Below are 26,211 nucleotides of genomic sequence, written 5' to 3'. Positions count from 1 at the left end.
TGGCCATAGACGCCACTGACCCAATGATAAATATGTCTTTAAAATGTGAAGCTATGTGTTATTTTCGGCTATATGCCATAAAGTTGCACACGTCTAGAGATTTCTCTGGAATATAAACCAAATGTGACTCCAAGCAAAATATCAACAGAGCCTACGATATATGACATAAAGCTCTAATAGACTAAGTTCCTCCTCTTGATAGTACTCAATATCTTGGGTTGCATTTTGGCGTACTAAGCCTAGGGGTTAGTGAGGATTACACTGCACTCAACCACAAAACACCTTAATTTTAAAATGGTTATTAGAGAAAATATATAATTTCTTCCACAATGGTTGAACGGGTTGGAATGGATTCAGATGGGCTATTGTACACTTTAATGACTGTAGTAGACTACAGGAGTCAAGTACAAATCATGCATATATTAACATGAGATAGGAATCGGCCCTTCCTAGCTGAATTCTTATATTTACCTAAGTCATGCTTATATTTCAGGTAAAATTTCTGCTAACCCTCCTTCCCTGATTTTCTGCCTTTATTTTCAATGGCACGACATGACTCGTTCTTGACTTATATTCTGTATGGTGGTGGCACTTGGCCATGAAAAGAGATTTTCCTGATACTTAGTATTTCTAAGGCAGCCAAACAATTTAATACAACAGTCCTTACTACGGTTTGTAATGTAATTCAGGCTTGGTGATGGACAGGATGATAATTTTGTTCGGGTTTAGTTTTTGTTGAATTTAGGCATTAAAATCCGCTTTGTTCTTTAAGAAGGAACGTTAGCGCTAGCTTAACATAACACAGGTTTTTCCTTGCTACTTAAGAAATGTCAGAGAACTGGGTATCTTTGTTCTTATTCACAGAGGAACAGATGTATAACGAGCATTTCTTTAATAAATTGTAGACTTTTTTCTTTTGGAGAAAATGACCCATGACAAATTAATATTAGCATTATTTTAAAGTTTACCTTAGCATGACCACTGAGCCCCATGATTGGCTGCAGTAGTCACATGTAAGACATGATCATAAAAAAGAAGGTACACTTTCCAGGAGGACGCAGCGTCCAAAATATCAAGGAACATCCATTGGAAATGAAGATGTACGCACTCACAGTATTTTTTTTCTGGCATAGATGGGCACGGTACAACATTTCAACCTGTGTTAGGTCTTTATGAAGTATTTAACAAAGACCTAACACAGGTCAAAAACGAAATGTATGTTTTAAATCGTCACCTTGGGTTTGCATTCTGTCTACTGTGATTGCCTGTAAGACAGATGTCACAGCTGCTGTGAATGAAGAACTGAGGAGGAGCTGGAGCTTCAGAGGCTTCAGCAGGTAACTGATGCATATTTTGTTATTTTCAAGCACCATCTAACTTTGCCCCATTTTTTTCAAGAAAACCCCTTTTTCTAGAACAGTGGTGGGCTACTTGCCTGCTGGGTACTACATGCAGCCCTTAATTCTTCTATGTATGTAGGCAGGCAGGACAGCAGAACACATGCATGCAGTTATTGGCCTATAATGCAAAAAATATATATAATTTACAGATTCTAGAGCAGGGATTGAGAACCTCAGGACTGCAGGCCATTTATGGCCCTCGATTACCTTTTATCCGGCACCCAGACAGATTCCCGGGGACTGCAGTGCTTGGGTCAGCAGCTGTATTTTAACTGCCTCCAGCCTTTTAACTTCTTCTTGCACATACAGTTGTTCCCTACTAAACGCTGAGGTGCGTACAATGAAAGATTACATCCTGACACCAGTGCCAGCATCAGGATGTACTTTGAGGGAAGAGTTAGCGCATGATTTGTGCGGGGCCCGAAGGATGGTATAAATATTCTAATGGCCCTTGGCAGAAATAAGAGTCTCGGTCTCTGGAAATCCCGTTTATGGAGATAGGGTTGCACTTCCTCACAGAGAATCAGCAGTATAGAAACAACTGAGGACACTCATAGAGCTGTTTTTGTATATCCCATAGTAGAAGATAATGAAGAGTGACAGCACAAGTTTGGCCACTTCTCCACTGCAAACTGATGATTAGACTTTGCAGGTCATCTACAGCTCTCGAATACAAGCGAGGCCACATCTAGAATTCCCATAATGTGGTAATGAGAGTTGACGTCTTGTCCATTCCAATGTTCCTTCTCCTGGCAGTCGTTGTCATGAGCAGGATTTTCTGTTTACTGGACAGCTTTGCTCATTAAGTGTTAACAACTGAATGTGGAAAACTATTTTCTTTTGAAATCTATTTTATAGTTTTTCCTTTTGTTATTATTTACTGGCCCAATGCTGAGTAGTTATTTTTTACTGCATACTTTTTAGTGTATAGCACTTAGTTGGCACAATAGATTACTCTTCAGTTGATCAAAGCAACTTATTATTCTTAGCCAAACATCCTCATGTCGAGTCCTGCCAATAAGCAAAGAATTATTCCATCCAAGAATCAAAAGAAAAATAGTAAGCTGAATCCGCATAAATTCTCCAAGTAGACTAGCACAAACTATTGCACTCACATGGAAATATACACTGATCATCCACAACATTAAAGGGAATGTGTGGCAATTTTTTTTAAATTAATAATTGAGTATATAATCAATTATGTTAGTACAAAATAGTACGTACAGTTTCAACATCTTATTATTTATAAAAAAATTTCTGTAACTGCTGGGGACTGCCATTATTATTTGCTGATGTGGAAGTGTCTAACACCGCAAAAACAGCAGCCACTGGTCATATGACACTGCTTTTAGTGTCCGACCACATCTCCAACATTGTGGATGCTCAGCTGTCATATGAGCACGCTCACTAGGCTGTCCATTTATTAGCTGTGGGAGGAGTTGGGTTATATTTTATTGTAGCTCAGAGTTGTGCTCTGAACTACAAATTAACCTTGTCATTGTTCACACAGTGTTCAGTGGTGAATGATGACACGAATATGTCAGAGTGGTGACTGGTGAGCGGTGACAGGGTAGAGGCGGTGAGCACAGGTCAGGCAGCGGCAGTGACAGGAGCTCCAGGGAAGGGTTGGTGAGTTCAGGTCTGACAGCCTGGTATTGTACTACTAACACCAGGCTATCGAGCTGTTCTCACCACTGGAAGACGTTACCGCCAAAAGGGCTGCTCTGAATAAGGAGAGCAGTGCTGCAGCAGTACCCTCTTCCAGTGATGACAGGCAAGGACAAGTGTCATAATACACTAATCGCTGCTGGATCAGCGGTGATTGGTCTTCTCACACGGTACAGTGATGTCCCTGGGAGCAGTGGTCTGTCTTCGCACTGAGAAATTTCACTGCTTAGGCCTGTTTCACACTTCCGTTTTTGACCATCAGTCAAAATCCGCCGTTTTGCAAAAAAAACGGATCCGCCATTTTTTGATGATTCACTTTATTATTAAATAGCTACAGTACTGCAGGTCAATCCAAAAGGTTAATAAACCTAAATAATAACCCCTTCACGACCGATTACATAAGTGACTTGTCCCTGCCTTTGACGCGGGCTCATATGCTGAATCCGCATCTTTCCCCGCTCTTGATGGCTGATTTAATCAGCCATCAAGTGCCTCTAACAGCCGCAGGGAAGGCTGTTAACTTGTTTAATACTGCTGTCTATTACTGATGGCAGTATTTAACATGCGCAGTCAAGAAGCGCGTCAATGGTCCTGCCCATCGGCGTGCCCATAACATAATAATTGGGCGCCAACAGATTGTCATAACAGCCAGTGGTCTGCTGAAGATTTTGATTTTATCTATACACTAGCTGAAGAGCCCGGGTATAGTTACTAACTACGGTTAGTTATAACAAATTATAATGATTATATATATATATATACAAAGCTGAGTGTATAGCCCCGCCCACTCCGCATTGCCACATTCACTATAATATCCCACATCATCCCGTCAGCCAGTGCTACCGGACTACTACACCTAATATCCCACATCGTCCCATCAGCCAGAGCCACCGGACTACTAATATCCCACATCATCCCGTTAAAGCCACCGGACTACTACCCCTAATATCCCACATCATCCTGTCAGCCAGAGCCACCGGACAACTACCACTAATATCGCACATCATCCCATCAGAGCCACCGGACTACTAACCCTAATATCCCACATCATCCCGTCAGCCAGAGCCACCGGACTACTACCCCTAATATCGCACATTATCCCATCAGCCAGAGCCACTGGACTACTACCCCTGATATCCCACATCATCCTGTCAGCCAGAGCCACCAGACTACTATCCCTAATATCCCACATCATCCCATCAGCCAGAGCCACTGGACTACTACCCCAAATAACCCACATCATCCCGTCAGCCTGGGGTCAGAACCAGAGCGCTGAGTGGAACGGTCCTAACTTCCACACCGGGGATCCCTTTAAGAGAGGCCTGGCATCAGAACCAGAGCGCTGAGTGGATTTGCCCTGACTTCCATACCAGTGATCCCTTTAATAGAACCCTGGGGTGAGAATCAGAGCACTGAGGGATTTACTCTAACTTCCATACCAGAGATCCCTTTGAGAAAGCCTGGGATCAGAATCAGAGCACTGAGTGGATTTGCCCTGACTTGCATACCAATGATCCCTTTAATAGAACCCTGGGGTCAGAATCAGAGCGCTGAGGGATTTGCCCTAACTTCCGTACAGGAGATCCCTTTAAGAGAGCCTGGAGTCAGTACCAGAGCATTTGAAGGCAATTGCCCTGACTTCCATACCGAGGATCCCTTTAAGAGAGGCATGGGGTCAGAACCAAAGCACTGGATGGATTTGCCCTGCTTTCCATACCGGAGATCCCTTTAAGAAAGACCTGGGGTCAGTACCAAAACGCTGAGTGGATTTGCCCTAACTTGCATACCACTGATCCACGGGAGGGGGGATTCATTTCTGTCATGTGCTCTGTGCTCCTTTCTGGGGGGCAGACAATGGCTGGGAGCTTATGTTCCTGGGGATGCTAGATTTCTTCTACCATGTCAGTGTCTGCTGAGGTGTTGTCAAGTGGGAAAACTTGCTCATAGCAACCATCACAGCTCAGCTACTTTTAACCAGCTCTGGTGAAATGAGAGATGCTTAGTGATTGGTTGCCAGGAAAATTGTTGATCATAGCAACCAATCACAGCTGAGCTTCTTTTGCACAGCTCTGGTGAAATGAAAGATGCTTCGTGATTGGTTTGTGATACACACATACATACATTCATTTTTATATATAGAGATAGCAATGCTGAAGCACTGGTATGTGTAGCACAGGTGATCAGACGATTGCAGTGTCAAGTCTTCTAAGGGAACTATTAAATACAGTAAAATGTAAAAAAAAAAAAGTTTGAAAAAAATATTAAAACAATTAAAAAACACAAGTTCAAATCCCCACTTTTGCTCCATTAAAAATAAAACCTTAAATAAAAATTAATTAAACATATTTGATATCGCTGCATTCAGAAATGTCCGAGCTATTAAAATATAAAGTAAATCAATCCGATTGGTATATTGCATAACGAGAAAAAAATTGAAATGCTAGAATTATGTTTATATGGTAACTGCAAGTTTGCAATCAAATGCAATAATAGGAGATCAAAATTTCGTATCTACCCCAAAATGGTATCAGTAAAAATGTCAGTTCAAGGCGCAAAAAATAAGCCATCACACAGCCCCAGATCCTGAAAATGGAAACAGTATGGGTCTCAGAAAATAGCAACAAAAGTAAAAAATTTTTGACAAATTTGTGTTTTTTTTCACCACTTAAATGGAGAAAAATATATGTACATGTTTGGTATCTGCGTACTTGTACTGACCTGGGGAATCATATTTCTAGGTCAATTTTACAATATATTGAACATGGTAATTGTAAAAAAAAAGTGTAGTTGCATTTTTTTTGCAATTTCAGAATACTTTGGAATTTTTTTTTTGCCATTTTCCAGTACATTATTTGGTAAAACGAATGGGGTCATTCAAAAGTGCAACTTGTCCAAAAAATACAAGCCCCCGTACAGCTATAAGGCTGGAAAAAAAAAAAAAGTTATGGCTCTTTTGCAATAAGAGAAGGAAAAAACAAAAAAACAGAAAATCGCCTGAGAGTGAAGGGATTAAAGAAAGGTGAAAGTGAAGTTTTGTTTTTATTAGAAGAAGATCTATGGATGCAGAATTTTGGGGCAACTATTACCGTGCAGAATTATTATACAGCTAAATAAAAATTGTAAATTCCTCATCTCAGTTGTTTGGTTATTATTCTCACTTTCACCATCAAAAACAAACAGCTCAAAATGTACAAAAACACATTTAAAAAATATATATCAATGACCTAAGTCACTAAGCCTCCCATCCATAAAGTCAATACCATCCACAGACTTCCAGACATTGTTCAGACAGGTGTACTGTTTTGCTTCACCATAAATCTCCGATTTAGGAAAGTCCCACACGTTCTCACTAGGGTTTAAGTCAGGTGAGGAAGGGGCCATATCATTATTCTTTCATCTTTAAGACCTTTATTGGCAGCCAAGCAGTGGAGACTTTGATGCCTGTGATGGAGCATTGTCCTGCACAAAAAAAGTATCTTCTAAAAATTGTAGGCTTATGAATTTTTTTGAGTCCATCTTTAATCCAAAATTGTCCTACTAGCTCATCTTTAATAATGCCATCCAAGAGCCGTACCCCTCTTCCACCTTGCTGGTGTCTGAGATGACGTGGAAGACATTCATCTGATCCATCATATATCTTCAGATACTTTTGTCCCTTTCTTGACGTTTTAACTTTCAGTGTTTGTTGGGTTTCAGCCTTCTTTACCTCGGCAATGTCTGAGGACTGAACACTTGTACTTCTGGGCCTCCAAGGAGGTTGCATTCTGGTATATGACCGTTCTGGAAGATAATGGCTTCCTGGTCACTTCACATTTGATTCTTTTCAAACCTTTGGGAGTTATTGTACGTCTTATTTTCTCTCAACAAAAAAAGTTTTTCAAAATTTTTTTTTTGTGACCCTGTTAACTATTTTTCAACAAAACTTTTGATGGTTCTGTGATCACGCCCCAATATCTTAGCAATTTCATTTGTGCCGCATCCCTTTGTAAGACGTGACAATTGGTTTTTTTTTTCAGAGTCAGATAAATCCCCTTTTGGCCCATTTTGCCTGTGGAAACAAGCTGCATTATAAGTCTGCACACCTTGATAAAGGGTAGCAACAGAAGTCCCATAAACATAATAAAGTACCAAGGAGGAGGGAGGAAATACCCACCCTCTGTACAAACTACATCAACTCCAACAACCATGGATACCAGAGGACAAAAAGGAGCATGAGATGGTATGCAGATAAAAAATATCAATAGATTTTATTAAACATCAAACAAAGTGCATATAGCCGTAACAACAGAGTGCCAATAGAAATGCAGATAACACATAACCAGGGCAACCCTCCCCTCCCACACAGATGGAAGTACTCCAAGTAAATAGCCCCATATGTAAACATATCTCTGGAGTACTTAATCCTATATACAAATAATATGCCCAGTGGCCATATAGGAAAAACACAGGACTCCAGGATTAGTTATGGGGAACACAGTCACTATCCCATTATAAGCAGTAAACCTACGGTTCAGAATAGATAGAAATGTGCCCCATAAAGAAGTAAAAAAATTGGGAGCTTACCAAGAGAATATGTGGGGGGAGACCCAGCAGTAAACCCCAGACGCGCGTTTCGCGGCATGCCAGGCCACTTTTTGTTTGATAAAGGATGTTGACATTTGTAGGCCTCACCCTCCCTCGTTGCACAAATACATATCACCTGATCGGCTTCATCCAATAAGCATTCAAGTTTATACAGGTTGGAGATGGAAAGTTTATATACAAATAATATGGTCAAAATACTCACTTACTTGATAATTGTGTACACAGTGTACCCATTATGCCCTAACAAGATGAGTCTGCAATTATTGCCACCAAACCTAGCCCATTCAGATGAAATGAATTGATTTTTAGTCCCAGAAATCCTCTGCACACGTATCCACCTTATCCTATATCTTCTATAGCGCAGCATCGTCTAGGAACTTATAGAGCTCATTCTTTTAGTATCCAGCTGCCTTTTTAGTAACCTTTTTCCTTCATTGTGCTACAGTGCCATCTTAGCTCTAAGGAGTCTGAAAAATGAGTAAACTTATTTTCCACCGAATAACCATTTTTGAGCTTTCAACAAAGCCCATCGATGTATTCTCCAAAGCAAATATACCCCTTTGCTTAAAGTTGTTCTCATGGTTTGGCAACTATTTGAAATCTTCGTCAGGGCCAACGAGTGAAAGGTTTAGTGTGAGAACTCAAGTTTTGCTAATTGTCTAGATATTCCAGAAACCTTTTCTAAATCAGAGGAATAATCTGTTTCCTGGCACAGGAAACCTATATTGACAGACCTGATAGAACAGAACGTTTTACCTCTAAAATGATTGGCCTCGTTTCCATGTTGTCTATGGCCCAAAATAGTTTATATAGTGTTAACTGTATCTTAGATTTTGTCCCCAACATTATTTGACAAACTTTATTTTTCTGGACACATGAATATTTACTAACTGAGGAAAGAGCGTGGCATGTAAAATGAAAGCACAAAGATTTGACTGCAAAGATGGAAAATTTGATGGAAAGCAGAAATGTAATCGATAGTTGCTTTAATATGAATATGAATTTACAGGAATGCGGAGACCTTCTAAGGACAGACGTAGACATACTTCACCTCAAAGTAATTCATAACAGGAGTATCTCCTGGAGCTTCGTATATTGCACATTTGCCAAAGTGCACTTATGCCTCGGGTCAATTGTAATTTTCATGTAGCTTATTTCTTTGTTTCTGGCATTTCAACGATTTAAGAGTTTGGGCACAGAGATGCTTTTCCAGGTTTTATATAAACTTGTAATAGAGCATGTATATACTGTAAGGGCCATTAGTGTAACTATGTCACTGCCTTCATACCTAGTTTTTGGCGTGAATTCCATATGATCCTATCAGATACCAATTAGTGGTGCACTGCATAGTATACTCCATGTACAGATCATATAAGGGTTGTACTTATAGGAAGCAATGAAACTTTATATAGCCGAGTCACTCTACATCCTCCAGGTCCTATGTATAGGGCCTAAGGTTAAAGGTTGGTTTTACACATAGAGATCTACTACATCGTAAATGTCAGTAAGAATTGCTATATTTTAAAAATAGTCAATATGAATTGGCCAATTACAAATTATTATCATCTGACCTGTGGAAAATTACTTCCATCAGTTAAACTTGTTCTGCAAACTAAATACCAGAAAGCAAGATTGCAGTTCCATCCTAGTTTGGTTTGTATGTTGGCAACAGGCAGCATACTCATCTCTAGTCTAATTTCTACACAACAGCCATTTATTCCAGCCATAACGTGAGAAAGGAGAAGAAACTGTCACCAAAGTCTTTCAAAATTGTGTAAGTGCTTTATTAAGAGGCTTTGTGACAAGTTTTAACAATACAAATTGCAGCTGTAAAATTCTGATATTGGAATGAGCATCGCATGAGCTTATTTTACGTGATGTGGACTTTAAAAAAACGAAAGGTTGTAGGATATCCAAAGTAAGTACAATATTCGAACTGGGTCTAAGAGATCTATTTGCTAATAAAAACTTATGACTGGAATGCTTAGAAAATCTCACTTTAAAGATGGAATGATTGAAAGATTCCTTTTTCAAAAAGTTTCTTCATTGAAAGATGGTATACATGAAACCGGTTGGAGCGGGCTCCCTTCCAAGTATACGGCACAACGACCATGTTTTCTCCTTCTTGACGTTTCATCCAGGTGCCTCACGTGACCCTACCTACCTTCATTCCAGTGAGTTGAATACATAATGATTAAAAACATTAATACAATTCTAAATAAAATACGGATACAAAAGAAGGAAATAGCAGTGTGTTAATAATATAAAACTACTGAGATCATTGCGATCATTTAGGCCCAGTGGACCCAATGCTTCAGTGTGTAAGACCCAGACCGTCTCCTGTAATAGTCGTGAATGTGTTTTAGCACCTGTTTCTCCTGTCTCCTCGGAAAAGGCCTTATATATTGTGTAATTAATACGTTTGCTTTTTCTAGGTTTGAAATACATTTTAATGAATCTGGGAGAAAATTACAATTCTATAAATTTCATAAAACTACAGATTACTGAATGGGAAAAAGATAATACCGGTATATTTGAAGGCAAATCGGACTTTTACTATAACTAAGCCTAATGCTTTGACTGAGCTGGCAAAATGACACTTCATCGGAGAGTTAATTGGAATGTTTTAAGGGTGGAGTTAAATCCGTAACAATGGTGTGAAATGATGTTAGGGGCTTGATTTATAAATGGGACACCACTTAATTTGAATGACTGAGAGATGAGGGCACTAAAGTGGCTCAGAAGTCATCAGGATTTCATAATCAATGATGCTGCCAATGGTGGAAATGTAGTAGTAATGTCGAGACCAATTGTCTGATTGGGAATTACATGTGGTTTTATCTGAGAATTCAACATTGAAGTTTGCTAACAAATTGCATTCTCTTAAATAAATGGAGTCTAAAAAAGTTTTTTATCTAGACGGATGGGTAAACTTTTATATCCAGTGAATCCTATGACTGCTAAATGGTATTTTTTTTTACCTAAGATCCCCCAAATTAAAGAGAATCTGTACCTGGATGGAGGGCCATGTAAAACAGGATTGGGGTCATATGCACTGGGTATGTTTGTATATTAGCCACATCGCGTGTTTGTGCACTTTTGCATTAATTTAATACTAAACGTGTGTGGGTCCTATTTTTATTTTTTGTAGTACATATTGGGGGTGTGGGCCCCTCCCGGACTCAGCACTCTGATCTACCCTTCTTCTCCATACATGTTTTTAAATGTGAACTATGCCTGGTTTCCTTTTCTCTCCCCATTCAGATGAGGCCTGGATTGGCACATGGAGAGGTAGGACATATAGTGGTTTGGGACTATACATATTTAAATGTACACCTTGACGTGGTTGGACGGCTCCTGCACTTTTTGATAAAAAAAACGCTAAGTACCTTACATTTTTAACGATTATAGCAATTTCATGTATTAATTAATCGTAGTGTGCTGACACATCATGTACGATATATCGTATGTATATAGATATTTCACATTCTCAGTTACAGGAGCTCTGAGATTAATTGAACTTGTACAATCTGCTCACAATAATGATTGGAATTGTCTGAGTTTTGCTGTCCAATAAATGGTAAACTGGTGCTAAAAGACATGAGACTATTAGAGGAGGAGTGTCTCTGGATCTTAAGCAACTGCATCATGTCTATTGGGTCTAAATGACCACAAAGATATTAGCATTGTTCTGCTATAAAGATGCTGCCATTTCCTTTCTTTGTACCTGTATTTTATTGAGAATTGTATTTTTTTTAAATGGATAAATTTTTGTATTTCACTCATTGAAATGAGTATATAAAGGTTTGTAGGTATGGTCACGTAAGGTCCAGTACATGAATGAAGCGTCACAAGGGATGCGAAACGGCCTTCATATATACCGGGAAGGGGGCTTGCTCCTACCCAATTGATGTATAATATCTGTTAATGTGAATACAGTATTTTTTTGAAGAAGAAACTGCTGAGTGCCATGTTTTTCTCTTCCTTCCATCTTTATGGTGAGATTTTTATAGACTTCACTGCATTGTGTAGAGCGAGCACCACCCAAGTCATATTGTAATTGTACAATCTAGTTTTGCAATGTTCATATGATGTATGATGAATGAACAGATGTTCAATTAGACTGAATTTATGCTTAGTGAGATCATTTTTGCTCTACTGAATATCAGAAACACTGTAACCTATCAATGAAAGCTGTCCTGAACACAGGTGAACATATGAAATGTAGAGTGTGTCCCTACCATCCCAGCACTGATTGGACAGTGTCAGACTGCATAGGGACAATCCCCTTTGACAGAGGGAATGGTAATACCCAATTGACAATTTATTCATTTCTAAGAGGAATAACAAAGCAGGATACCGCACAGAGCCCTAAAATATTATTTTTAAGTTATCAGAAAACACATTTTCCATGGGACTTAAACATTGCACTTTTAGGAAACCCCAAATTTTGTGTTATTTCTAAAGCTCTGACCTTCTATAAAGCTTCAGAGCAAATTTCTACCTAGTTTTGTGGCTTTAAAGAAAATGTCTTTTCTCAAAGTCATGTTTTCCTTAGTTTAATAGTTACAACGAATATCTCCAAACAAGCCAAGGGTCATTTTTCTTCACATTCTCCCTATCACTGGCCTATAATCATCAATACATTTGAAGGAGCCTTGTAATCCTTCCCTTTTTATGCGGGTTCCTGTGAGGTTTGCAGTTCATTGAAGCAGTTGGCAGTGCTTTTTTTTCCAGCTATATTTAAGTAATTTGACCTTACAGTAATAACGTTTGGATTGGGAACAGTTTGGAGAATTAGATTTAACTTCTGGGTGGCAGGTAAACAAAATTCAACCTCAAAACTGACTTATAACTTGGAAGATTAATGGAAGGCAAGAGATAACGTATACCTCATATAATTAACTACTTCCTTGCTTTTTATATGAGGTGCCATTTGTAGATAAAAGACATTATGAGTAATTTAATATATTAATTCATTAAGGTGTTTTTTACTTGGCGAAGTATTATTTGAGTTAGTTATACTGGTCATTTGACCCTATACTCATGCCTTAGACATTTTATAGAGTTTTACTGTATTTTTTATCAAGTTAACTTTGCAAGGATGGATGCTAGCAGTAAGAATTTTACTCTTAAAAAGGTTTTCTGGTATTGATAGTCTATTTATAGGATAGCTATCAATATCAAATAAGCTGAGGTCTATACCCAGTTACATAAACAGGTCAAAACTGTTCCCAAAACACATTCACTGACAGTTGAGAACAAGTCCTCTGACCTAATTTTATTATCTAGGACGGGGATACCCAACATGTGGCTCCTGAGCCCTTGAGGTGTGGCTCGCGGAAGAGCAGGTCTCCAAAGGGTGACATTTGTGAGTAGCCCCGCTTGGAAGAGCAGATCTAGATGCTCATATTCTGGACACCATGGTGGAGAGGTAAATATGGTAAACTGGATAATATATAGAGGGATGCTTCAAGCTGGATGGGATTGTGTGGTGGGAGTGATTTATGCTAGAATACCAAATGGAAGTAGGATGGGAACCCTTGGATATAAGTGTGATGCTTTTATGGCAAGTCGGCACAAGATTTTGGTGTCATATCTGAGGGGGAAGCTTTGACTGTCATTTTAAAAGTAATGGTGAGCTCTGGGTGTCACTAGTCACTGCTATGGGTTGGCATTGAATTTCACTACTCAGAGGACTTTGAATGTTGCTCCTAACCATCTGTCAGAACTGACTATGGCACTTAGGCTAAAAGGTTGGAGACTACTGATCTAGGACATTCTAAAGAATTGTAGATTCATAAAATGAGTCTATCATAACCAGTAAACTCTTTAAAGGGAACCTGTCACCTTGTTTTGCCGCTATAAGATGTGGCCACTGCCTTTTGAGGCTTATCTACAGAATTCTATAATGCTGTAGATAAGCCCCCGGTCTGATCTGAAAGAGAAGAAAAACAAGTTTTATTATACTCACCTGGGGGCGGTCCGGTCTGATGGGTGTCGCGGTCTGGTGCCTCCCATCTTCTAGCGATGACATCCTCTTCTTTGCTTCCCATCGTGGCTGTTGAGGGCAGAGCAGGTGTCATGATCCATGCTGGATTATGACAGATAAAAGCACTAGTAACCTTTTTTTTTTCCTTAAGCTGTGTGCTTAAAATTTTTTTGCCCCCGGTGGTCATTAGGGTCATTGCACTGTGGTGGTTTCAGTTCTAGTTTTGCCTCCGGTGGCCGATAGGGTCATTGCACTCTGGTTACTTTAGTTTAGTGCACGTGATTATGAAGCAGGTGTGATTGCTGGCTCTTACCTATAAAAGAGTGTCAGGTGGTTGCAATCACGGTTGGTGATATTGCTAATTTCCAACCAAGTCTCGTGGAGGAAGGAACTACAGAGAGGAGTTCCTGGCAGCTCAGGGGAGCTCTGGTGTTATAACTTCAGGTGGAAGCTGAATTCAGGTGTCGAGCTTCAGGGGTGAAGCTGAACTTTGGTGTCGTACTCTGTTGCTGGGAGCAAGAGCAACAGAGCAAAGCTAAATGGTGTTATCCCTGTTTGTACCTTTCCTTTTGTGTGTTTCAGTGCAGTGGTGGGATTAGTTTCTGCACCGTCCATTTCACTAGAAAGGGGTAGGTGCAGGGCGAGCTAGGGTTTTTAGGTATCCTGCTCGTCGCCAGGTGCAGAACCTGCATAGGGACTGTTAGGAGTGTAGAGACACTGACTCAGGGGAGTGCAGGAGGTCTCCACGTCCCCGTTCCCTATCGCAGGGCCCTCCATTGTATCGGTTTCCCTGGTGTTTCCCTTATAATTTAAATTCGCCCTGCTGGAGGCAGTGTATCGAGTTACACGTGTAATTCTGAAATTCGCCTGCTGGAGGCGGTGTATCAGGCTGCACGTTACTTTGTTTAAATTCGCCCTGCTGGAGGCGGTGTATCCAGGGCCACGTCTGTCATAGAAATTTGCCCTGCTGGAGGCAGTGTGTCTAGTCACACATGACCATCACAGCAGGGTACTGCAGTGCGCAGGCGCCAGACCTCTCTGACCTTTCCCAGTGCCTGCGTACTGCAGTACTCTGCTCTTCCCTCAACAGGGCAGAGCAGTGCGCCTGCGCAGGATCCGCGACGGGAAGCAAAGTGTCATGATCCAGACTGGATCTGACCGTTTAAATGCACAAATTGAACTTTTTTTTCCTTTGGCTTGGTGCCAAAGTGGGTTGATTGTCCCCGGTGGCCATTAGAATTATTACACGTGGTGTTGTGCATTCTAAGTTGCCCCGGTGGTAGTTAGTGGTATTGCACTTTAGTTTCTTTGGTTTAGTGCTGCCAAAGTGATGTGATTTCCCCCGGTGGCCATTAGAATTATTACACATGGTGTCGTTCATTCTAAGTTGCCCCGGTGGTGGTGAGCGGTAGTGCACTTTAGTTTCTTTGGTTTAATGTGCACTTAATTACAAATCAGGTGTTAGGCTCTATAAAAGGGAGCCAGGTGTGTTCAATCACTGTTGGTGATATTGTGTTCATCATTTGGGAAGCAAACCTGGGTGAGGAAGGAGTTGAACATGAGTCCTGCGCAGCCCAGCCCGAGGGGACGAGTGGCAGCTAGGTGGTCTGCAAGAAGGGCTGGCATGACGTGGTGGAGTCACAGTTTATTGTGTCGGCAGGAAGTGCTTGCATGGCTTGGTAGAGTGGCGACTATGGAGAGAGTTGCACTCAGCATGTGGGACTTGGTTGCTGAGAGCCGGACTCAAGCATGCTTGACTTTTTGGGCAGGAGCTGAACTCATCTTTGGGACTCTGTTACTGGACTTCTGCAATTGGTGGTGGACTCTGCTCCAAGGCTGCACTATGATGAAGGATCCAGTTATGGTGATGGATCCGGGTGAAGGAGAAGATGCACGTAGGTGGTGGGCTCTGTTGCTAGGAGCGTACGCAACAGAGCAAAGCTAAGTGGTGTTTCCCCTGTTTTGTCATCTTTCCTCATGTGTTTTAGTGCAGTGGTGGGATTAGTTTCCGTACCGACCAATTCCCTAGTGAGGGTTTAGGTTCAGGGCGAGCTAGGGTTTTTAGGTTCCTGTGCGTCGCCCGGTGCGGAACCGGCATAGGGAACATTAGGCGTGCAGGGACACTGGCTCAGGGGAGTTCAGGAGGTCTCCACTTCCTTATTTGCTATTGCAGGGCCCACCATTGTAATGTTACCCAGGTTCCCCCTTTATTATTTAAATTCGCCTTACTGGAGGCGGGGTTTCCAGACTACTGTATGTATGACGTGTAATACCTAAATTCGCCAGTTGGAGGTGGCGTATCCAGCTGCATGTTTTATTATTTAAATTCGCCCCATTGGAGGCGCTGTATCCAGGGTGACGGGTGTCTTATGGGTTCGCCTTGCGGTACTCGCTGCGTCCAGGTACACGTGACCGTGACACAAAGAAGAGGACGTCATCGCTAGAAGATGGGAGGAGCCGGGCCGCGACATCAATCGGACCCGAACCGCCCCATGCGATGTCGGCATCCTGCTTGCTTCGTGCCGCGCTTTTGCGCAGGCGTACTGATCTGCCCAAAGTACTGCAGTGCACAGGGAAAGGTCAGAGGCCCAGCGCTTGCGCACTGCAGGTGTATGGCTATGTGGACACGTGCGGAATTCCTGCGGATTTTCTGCATTTTTGCCGTGTTTTTTCGCCACAAAAAAGCATAAAATAAGCAACCCATTGAGTTCATTGGCATTCCGCACATGCTGTGCTAATGCTGCATATTTTTCCGCGGTGGAATCGCATCGCGGAAAAATACGCAGCATGCTCATTCTTTTTGCAGAATCGCGGGAATTCTGCACACCTAGGAATGCATTGTTCCACTTACTTTCTGCATGTGGCTATGCCCAACATGCGCAAAGTAAGTGGAAAATGTGCGGATGGTACCCAGGGTCTCCTCCCTGTAAAAAAAAATAGAATTAGAGTAAAAAATTTTTACCTTCCGGCATCCCCTGCAAACATCCCGCTCCTCGCGATGCTCCTGGCAAGTCCCGTTCCCAGCGATGCCTTGCGACAATGACCTGTGATGAGGTAGCGGTCTCGCAAGATGTTACGTCATCTGGGGTCATTGTCGCAAGGCATCGCTGGGAACGGGACTTTCCGCGAGCATTTCTGAGGCCTGGGGACGCCGGAAGGTGAGAATAACACGATTTTTTATTTTTTTTATTATTTTTAACATTATATCTTTCTACTATTGAAGCTGCATAGGCAGCCTCAATAGTAAAAAGTAGGTCACACTAGTCAAACACTATGACAGGTTGGTCACACTTGTCAAACAATCAGTTTTCCAAGCGATGCTACAGATCGCTTAGAAAACGCTAGTATTCTGCAAGCTAATTCCGCTTGCAAAATATTTTTTTGCGGGAATTATGCATGCGGATTTCTCTCGTATTTCCTGCGGCAGGGAGTTGCGGAATTGCCATGGAAATTTCCGCGGGAATTCTGCACATGTGCACCTAGTCTAAAAAGGTTTGCAGATTTACATACCAAAAACGCTGCAGAAAGGAAGGAGGAAGAGTGTGTGGGCGGAGAATATACATGTGTGGGCAGAGAATATATGTGTGTGGGTGGAGAATATGTGTGTTTCTGTGTGGGTATCTGTGTGGGTGTCTGCGTAGCCAGGCATCGTCTGTTGAGACTATTACTCCCATCTGGCTATGTCTGCTTTCACATATAACAGTGACAGCATGAGCCAATGATGGGACAGTAGTCCCATCATCCGGTGACTATCTTCATTTGTAAAACAAAAATAAGAAACATTCATACTCACCAAACACCTAATCCCCGACGCCCTCGATTTCCTGCAACAAAAATAAAATAATAAACCAACATAAATACTCCCTGTCTGACGTGGTTCATTTACCAAGTGTCCCACAACGATCTCACGTGTAGAACAGTCACATTGGGAGATGTGACTGCTCTACCCGGCCTCCGGTGATAAACTGACAGGAGGTGATCCTCCCGCAGTGTATCACTGCGCCACCGTGAGTTCACCGGAGTTCGTGCTCTCACTTGAGGCACTGCTGCATGAGAAAATTCTCACACAGCAGTAGTGCCGTAAGTGAGAGCATGAACTCTGGTGAACTCTCAGTGATGCACTGCAGAAGCGATTATCTCCTGTCAGTGTATCACCGGAGCTCCTGATGTGACGGTTCTACACGTGAGATCGATGTGGGACACTTGGTAAATGAACTACGTCAGACTGGGAATATTCATGTTGGTTTATTCTATTTTTGTTGCAGGAGATTGAGGGATTCGGGAGATTAGGCGATGCAGTAAGTATGGTAAATTAAGATTCAATGAAGGAGTGTGTGATTATTTCAATTCAAGGACTTTATGCTGGCTGTGTCTTTATTTACCATGTAACTATAGGATTAGTAATAGGTGTCTTATTGATGCTTCTCCATTACTAAGCCGTGGGCTTGATGTCACCGGACAATAAAAAGGTGACATCAACCCCACAAATATTACCCCACTTGCCACCACTACAGGGCAAGTGGGAAGAGCGAGGCTAAGTGTCAGAATTGGCGCATCTATAAGATGCGCCATTTCTGGGGAGGCTGAGAGCTGATGTTTTTAGCCTGGGGGTGCCAAAATACATGACCCCTTCCCAAGCTATTAATATCAGCCCACAGCTGTCTGCCCAGCCTTTGCTGGTTCGATTTTTATAGGGGGACCCCATGTCAATTTTTTTCTGGGGTTCCCCTGTAAACTAGCCAGTAAAGGCTAAGCAAACATCTGTGAGCTGATATTAATAGCCTGGGAACCTTTATGGCTATTGGTTCCTTCCCAGAATATTAACATCAGCCTTCAGCCGTCAGCTCTCCCTCTGCTGGTTATGAAAAAATACACGGGAGCCCACGCAATTTTTTTAAAACTTTTTTTTAAAAAAAAATAAACATATTTCGTGTGTATCTTTTATTGAACTCTTTAGGTACCATATTATTAATCAGGGTATCTGACTGACATACATACACACATACATACATGTATGTGTGTGTATATATATTCATGTGGTTATGAATTGTCATAATAACCATCAGCACCACACTATCATTATCTCAGGGTACCCATGGGTTAAAGAGGGAGCCCCCCACACTCTAACCATCTAAATGCTGTATTCAATAATGACAGCAGCATCAAAGTTGTTAAACGGCCATGGTCGGTGCCAACACCGATTGTGTGATGCAGCAGTTTGTCAGCTAATAGTGTACAGCCGACAGCTGCTTTATTTTCGCCCATCGGGGGATGCTATTCTCTTACATCTCATGTCAGTTTTAAGTCATATTGGTGGTAAGGAAGGTGATATACAGCTCCAACATATACATCTGATCCTGAGAGATCCCCAAACAGTTGGGACTACATAAACAAGCAAAACCCAGTCCCAGTCCCTGAGAGTTGAGAACTCTTAATAGGGCATACGGACAACATTTAAGTAGTCCATCTGATTGTCTAATAGGACTTTGTTTTTTTAAAGGAACGCTTACCCTTTAACACCTCTCGCTCTTCCACACATGCACTGTACCAAATGCTGACTGTTACATCTAACATTTAAGTTAAGAAGTTCATAAGCAGAGAATGAATTTTTTTCCATGTTCTAGAAGTAATAGCGCAAGTAGAATACATTGTACTGTGTTATATGTAATGATGTGATTTATATGCAGCCATACAATTAGGCTGTAGGTTACATTGCCCAGTGACAGGGCAGCCTCTGACAAAAGTGGCTTGGTGAAAAGATTTCATACTAGTAATCATGGCCATGGACTATAGACCCCGTAGTTACAAATATTGTAAGGTCACACACACTTTTGTCGGTATATTTTTTTAATTCTAAATGCATTGGAAAATTTATAGCATCTGAAACCAGCAACATTAGCGCAGTGCTGTTGAAATATTTATGCTGGCTTTTAGATATCCCAGAGGAAAGTCGCGCCCAGAAGTCTACAAAGGGTATTCCTTTTAAGCATAGAAATCTTCATAAAAATGATTAATTACTTAAAATTGCCATCCAATATCAAGCAAGAATAAATCAGCAGTTAAATGGGGGCCATGACGTTAGTGTTTAGCTTATTTAATTCATATGATGTGATTTAATAGGTAACGTGATGATTTGGAAGGAAGCAAGTGCTGCAAAACAGAAGACTGTCTGAGTGGGTGCAAATCATTTTCAATAAAATATTGCATGAGAACTTTGTTACCTCCTATAGTATCAAGATATACTGTATAGCCTTGTATGTGAACCAGAGGTGGACATACCAATGGTGCGGGTCCAAGAATTAAAGGGGCCCTCTTCCCTCCCCAAAGCAGGTGGAATAGTGCATTATGTTGAGCTTTTGGACCGCAAAGAGTCCAAGTATTTTTTTCTTGCATAGGGGCCCTCTTCTGCATGTGCACACTATACCTTAGATAGGTATTATCCAACCACTAGTATGACCTGAAACTATTTCTTCTGACTCCCCTATAGAAGTGTATGTTTCATGACCGTATGTTTCACACAACCGCCTCCAAGATTTCTCCCGAATATCCCCCATCCTCTGGAATTCTGTGCCTCAACACGTCCGATTATCCACCACCACCCTCAGATCCTTCAAACGGAACCTGAAAACCCATCTCTTCAGGAAAGCTTACAGCCTGCAATAACCATCCTGCTGCCTCACCACCGACCGAGCTGCCGCCTCACCACCTGCTGCACCTCTGACCTTCTGTCTCCTCCCCACTATCCCATAGAATGTAAGTCCGCAAGGACTTAAATTTGTTTACTGTAAACGATATGTATAATTTTGTATGTAACCCCTTCTCATGTACAGCACCATGGAATTAATGGAGCTATATAAATAAATAATAATGACCGAAGCTTTTTTTCAGTTTTCATTTTTCTCTCCCCTTCTTTCCAGAGCCATAACTCTTTTATTTTTCTGTCAATATGGCCATGTGAGGGCTTATTTTTTATGGAACGAGTTGTACTTTTCATAGACATCATTGGTTTTAGTATGTCGTGTACTACAAAACGGGAGAAAATTCCAAGTGCGGTGAAATTGCAAAAAAGTGTAATCTCACACAAGTTTTTTGTTTGGCTTTTTTGCTAAGTTCACTAAATGCTAAAACTGACCTGCTATTATGATTCTCCAGGTCATTACAAGTTCATAGACACCAAGCATGTCTAGGTTCTCTTTTATCTAAGTGGTGAAAATAAATTCCAAAGTTTGCTAAAAAAAACAAAAATTGCACCATTTTCCGATACCCATAGCGTCTCCATTTTTCGTGATCTGGGGTTGGGTGAGGGCTTATTTTTTGCATGCCAAGCTCTCTTTTTAAGGATACCATTTATGTGCAGATACAATCTTTTGATCACCCGTTATTGCATTTTAATGCAATGTGGCGGCGACAAAAAAAAACACAATTCTGGGGTTTTGATTTTTTTTTCCTGCTACGCCATTTAGCGATCGGGTTAATCCTTTTTTGTATTGATTGGGTGATTCTGAACACGGCGATACCTAATTATGTGTATGTGCGATTTTTTTTTTATTATTTTGAATGGGGCGAAAGGGGGGTGGATTCAAGCTTTTTTTTTTTTTTCATATTTTTTTAAAACTTTTTTTTTTTTAATTTTGGCATGCTTCAATAGCCTCCATGGGAAGTTAGAAGCGTCTACAACTTGATCGGCTCTGCTACATATAGACGATGAGCAGATCGCCTATATGTAGCAGAATTACAGCATTGCTATGAGCGCCAACCACCGGGTGGCGCTCATAGCATTCCGGCATCAACAAACATAGAGGTCTCTAGGAGACCTCTGGTTGTTATTCCAACGCATCACTGACCCCCGATCATGTGACGGGGTCGGCAATGCGCGTATTTCCGGCCCGACGGCCGGAAACGCTTGTTAAATGCCACTGTTAGCGTTTGACAGTGGCATTTAACTAGTTAATAGGCGAGGGTGGATCGTGATTCCACCTGCGCCTATTACAGGCACATGTCAGCTGTTGAAAACAGCTGACATGTCCTGGCTTTAAAGCGGGTTCACCGCCGGAGTCCTCATCAAAGCGAGGGATCTGACCTTGGACGTACTATTGCTTCCAAGGTCTGAAAGGGGGTATGCTCTTCTCCAGCATGAGTGTCATCATATTGTATGACACTGTATACTTTCAATTGCTCATTTTGTCCTTCTACTCAGATAATTCTTCTGTTTTCCATTAGGTCTATGACATCATGTGATTAAATAGTGAAGCGAAGAAAAACTGGAAAGGATAAAAATCGCAAATGGGTCTTATCTATCAAGAAAACATGCACAGTGGTGCGCCCCTGGTTTCATGGTGTGCACGCAACCACTAATATAGTTTGTCTGCTGCAGACCCATGAGGAGAATCAGAAGATAAAAATTGGAAACAAATCGGTTAATCTGCACTGCCGTTGAAGAAGAATGAGGAGATGTAAGATCCAAATGTAAGTGGTTTATATGTCAATGCATTTGAAAATTTTGCAAACCACGTGGTTTGTCCTGAAGAAGAAGTTGTAAAACTTCGACAAATAAACTGCTTACATTTGGATTCTACATCTCCTCATTCATCTTCAACAGCATCGCAGATTAACCCACTTGTTCCTAGTTTTTATAACGTGATTAAAAATGGACACTGTATCATTCTAAGCTCTATGTAGAAACATGAAGTCTCTCTTCCCTGCATGAGTCAGCATTAGAACTACAATTCTGCATCACTGTTAAAGTCCCTGGCAGGGGGAGGAGCGGAATGGATGGGCCAGAAGTTGAAGAGGGGTATGACTCATGCAGGGAAAAGAGACTTCCTATTTCTACATAAAGCAGAAAAAACGTGAAGAGAAAAATTAACTGGGTAGAAAGGCAAAATGAGCAATTGTAAGTACACAGTGCTATATAATATGATTTCAATATATCAAGAGGATAAAAACTTTGATGGGAGCACTTCTTTAAAGCAGTATCTTAAACAGTAGCTGTCACATCAGTGACCTGATACGTGAGAGTTTTAATGGCTTTTCTACCACAGAGTTGATTATTCTAAATGGGGGGGCCCTGTTACAATTTTTTCCTTTAGGGACAAGGAACTTTAAATTAGATGTGTGTGAAGAGAACAAGATTGGATTTTGCAAGTCACAATTTTCAAGAGTAATACAATATTACAAAGTGGAACAAGCTCTAGCAGACAATAGTCATTCCCAGAGGCCTCACAGCACCGCGGGAGTCCAAATATATGAGAACAAGTATGCAGCGGAGGAGTATTTGTGTACAGGAAAATCTAGGCCAGTTTGTATTTTAATGTGTTTTCCATGAAAAATAACATTTTAATATGGAAGGAGTGTTCCACATTTAATGTCCCAATACTATCCTGTGGAATGCTATTTGATGTTTCAGATACTGGCGTAGTTTCTGACAGATCAAGGGAATAATGCATGCATTTTAATGGAAGAATACTATAATCACACTGGAACAGAAATAAATTGTACATGAAGCATCTTTCACTAAGTTTATATAGTACAAGTTTTTTTTGTTGTTCCAGGATGGATTTGTTTCCTTCCGTACTGCTGGCGAGTTGCTAGTTTGGCTTACATTTAATGTAAACTGGAAAAAATAATATTTCCAAAAAAGAGAACTGAATTTATAAAGTAAAGCTTTGGTTTTGGGGCCACCTCACAGACTATATTTGAGAACGGCTGTTATGATTAGTGATGGGCGAACCCGAACAGTAAAGTTCGGAGTCCGTACCAAATGCCTACCTTCTCCAGGCCGTCCGTGTCACTGTTTGAGTTCGGTACCCTGAACATCGAGTGTTTCCCACGCTGTCATTTGCATGATTTTTGTTTCAAATAAAGGATTTTATTCTGGGTGTCTTTTATTTACAATATGACTTTGGGGTTTGTAATGGAGAGGCGTCTTATAGACGCTTCTCCATTACTAACTGCTGGGATTGATGTCACCTTACAATACAAAGGTGACATCAGACTCACAAATATTACCCCTTACAAGCACCAAAGGTGCAAGTGGGAAGAGCCTGGCAAAGCGCCAGATTTGGTACATCGTGTAGATGCTCCTTTTCTGGGGCATCTGCAGACTGCTATTTTTAGGCTGGGGGGCAATATCCATGGCCTCTTTCCAACCTGAGAATAACAGCCCCAGCTGTCTGCTCTAGCTTAGCTAGTTGTCAAAAATGGGGGGAGACTCTATGCCGTTTTTTAATTTATTTACATAGTTTTCAAAAACCGTCATGGGGACCCCTGTTTTCTTGATAACCAGCTATAATAAAGCTAACAGCTGAGGGTTGCAGCCCGTCGCTGTCAATTTTGCCTGCACTGACTATCTTAAATAGGGGAGAACCCACTTTTTTAATTATTTATTGCGCAGTTGGTGCATGCTCTATTAAAGACAGCAGGCGTAGGCTGATGGGATTAGTACTCGCATCACCTCAAGCCTCTGTGACCGGCAGTGAACTGCTGGATCATGCAGCTCTCTGACCAGCAGTAATAATCTTACCAATGATCAAAGGCAGTGTTTGCCGTGCTGTCATGCAGACGACAGGGTGGCAAACAATGGATGATCTGACCCTCCATTCATCTGGGGTTCGGGTACTGTTCTGGTACCCGAACTGAACTTTTTAAAAATGTTTAGCCGAACCTAAACATGCAGGGGTTCGCTTATCACTATGTATGATACCTGTGAGTTCGCAACAGTCCCATCAGACCCCACATGTTTATAGCAAAATAATATCAGAGTCAGATTTTGTTTAAATTAAATCTACAATTTTATTTTTATGATACTGGAGGCTTACCTAGATACAGTACTACCCATTGAACCATTGTGAGTGCTATAATTTGGCTCTGTGCAACTTGACAAAAAGAGTAAAACTGTAGTATGGCCATGGGCTTGAAGCATAATGAGCAGATAACTGCATCGTATTTGACATTTTACACAGGCCTTATAATTCTTATCCATTTGCTTTTATGGACAATTGAAACCTTCCTATGTTTCAATAACCTTCATTATGAGACATTTAGCTTCTGGTGATTATTGCTATTTTGGTCTTTTTAACTTTTTATTGCTCATCAAAATGGTTGGGGCCAGGAGGTACCTTTTCTTTTTGATAGTCAAAAAAAGTGACCATTAGGAACATCTGTCTGCAACAGCAGCGGCCAGAGATGAGCTCCATTGTTTACTTTTAAATATCCGCTTTGCCCTCTATTCCAGAATACTTAAATCATTTAATAAGCCCCAAAGGCGACAAGAAGTACAGGTATACTGTTACATCTTCCTCTTCACAATTGGAAGGTACCATTTTGCATTAAAGAGCTGCTTATTCCCAACCATCAGCTACAACATACCCAGAAGGAACCAAATTAACCATGGAAGCCATCCCTAATGTATCAATTAATAACGCCCACAATTTCTCAAATTTTGTAATCGCACCTCATTTAGCATACACTCTCTTTTCCAGCGTTAATAGCCAGTGTATCTTATGAATAGCCTGTCAGTCTTTGACAGCTACATTTAAATGACGTCATTCTGACTGCTTTTGCCGATTAGCTACTTACCATAGCAGGCGGGTTCCTGCTGAAGGCCTCATCTAAGCGTCTTAGGAGACCACGATTCAGTCTATATACTGCAATATTGTGAAACTGCAGAGGCAATCAGAGATCACAGGTTCAAGTCTCTTTAGGGGACTAAATAGGAAAGTAAAAAATCTAAAGTTTTTTTTAATTATATAAAAATTTAAAGTAAACTTTACCCACATTAAAAATAAAGGATTTCAGGAATTAATAAAATAAACATATCTGGTATCACTTTGTCCATAAGTGTTCCGTCTACCAGTCTATCAAAAATTATAAAATTAGTGAATCTGTATATTACATCTGTAATGAGGTAAAGAAAAACTCACTACTCGTCTCTAAAAAATAAAAACACAATAAAAAGTGATCAAAACGCTGTACTTTACAAAATTTTATTTGTCTCAATATTTAATACCACCTAGATTTTTTTCCCACATTTTTCAATTTCCTGGTAAAATAGAGTCAAAACTAAAGTACAAAAATTAAAAATTACCTGGTACTAGAGGGGTTATTAATAAGTCCTTAGCTCAAGTAAGGCTGATTTCACACGTCTGTGTTTCTTTCTGGTACCGGAAAAAACGGTAGTGAAGATATCCGTGTTCGTGTGTCTTTGTGTGTAATACTTGTGGCACAACTGTGTGCCACATCAGTACCACACGGATAGCGGGCAGGGAAGAAGCGCTGCTTCCTGGTGGTGGGTGCTGAAGACGCCTTTTTTTAAAGTGATTTTATTTAAATAATTGAAAAAATAGCGTGGGGACCCCTCTATTCTTGATAACCAACATTGCTGAATCTGACAGCTGAGGGTTGCAGCCCCCAGCTGTGAGTTTTGCCAGGCTGGTTATAGAAAATAGGGGGAACCTACGCCGGGTGTTTCATTTATTTAGTTATAGCACAGGTGGCGGGTGAGGAATACCCCGATCATCCGCTATTGCTGTCACTGTTCTTAGTGGCAGCAGGTGTATGTAGATGGGA

General features: G+C 41.0%; 1 protein-coding gene across 2 annotated transcripts in view; it reads left to right on the top strand.

Moving 5' to 3' along the window:
* The window catches only part of LIX1 (limb and CNS expressed 1), a 170,779-nt gene that overhangs the window by 100,131 nt on the left and 44,437 nt on the right, over positions 1 to 26,211 (top strand). The window lies entirely within an intron of this gene.

This window comes from Dendrobates tinctorius, unplaced genomic scaffold, assembly GCF_039654945.1.
Source record: "Dendrobates tinctorius isolate UK_male_01 unplaced genomic scaffold, ASM3965494v1 ptg000003l, whole genome shotgun sequence".
In the NCBI taxonomy this organism is placed as follows: Eukaryota; Metazoa; Chordata; class Amphibia; order Anura; family Dendrobatidae; genus Dendrobates; species Dendrobates tinctorius.
The sequence above is the reverse complement of the archived record's forward strand: the minus strand, read 5'-3'. Positions and strand labels throughout refer to the sequence as shown.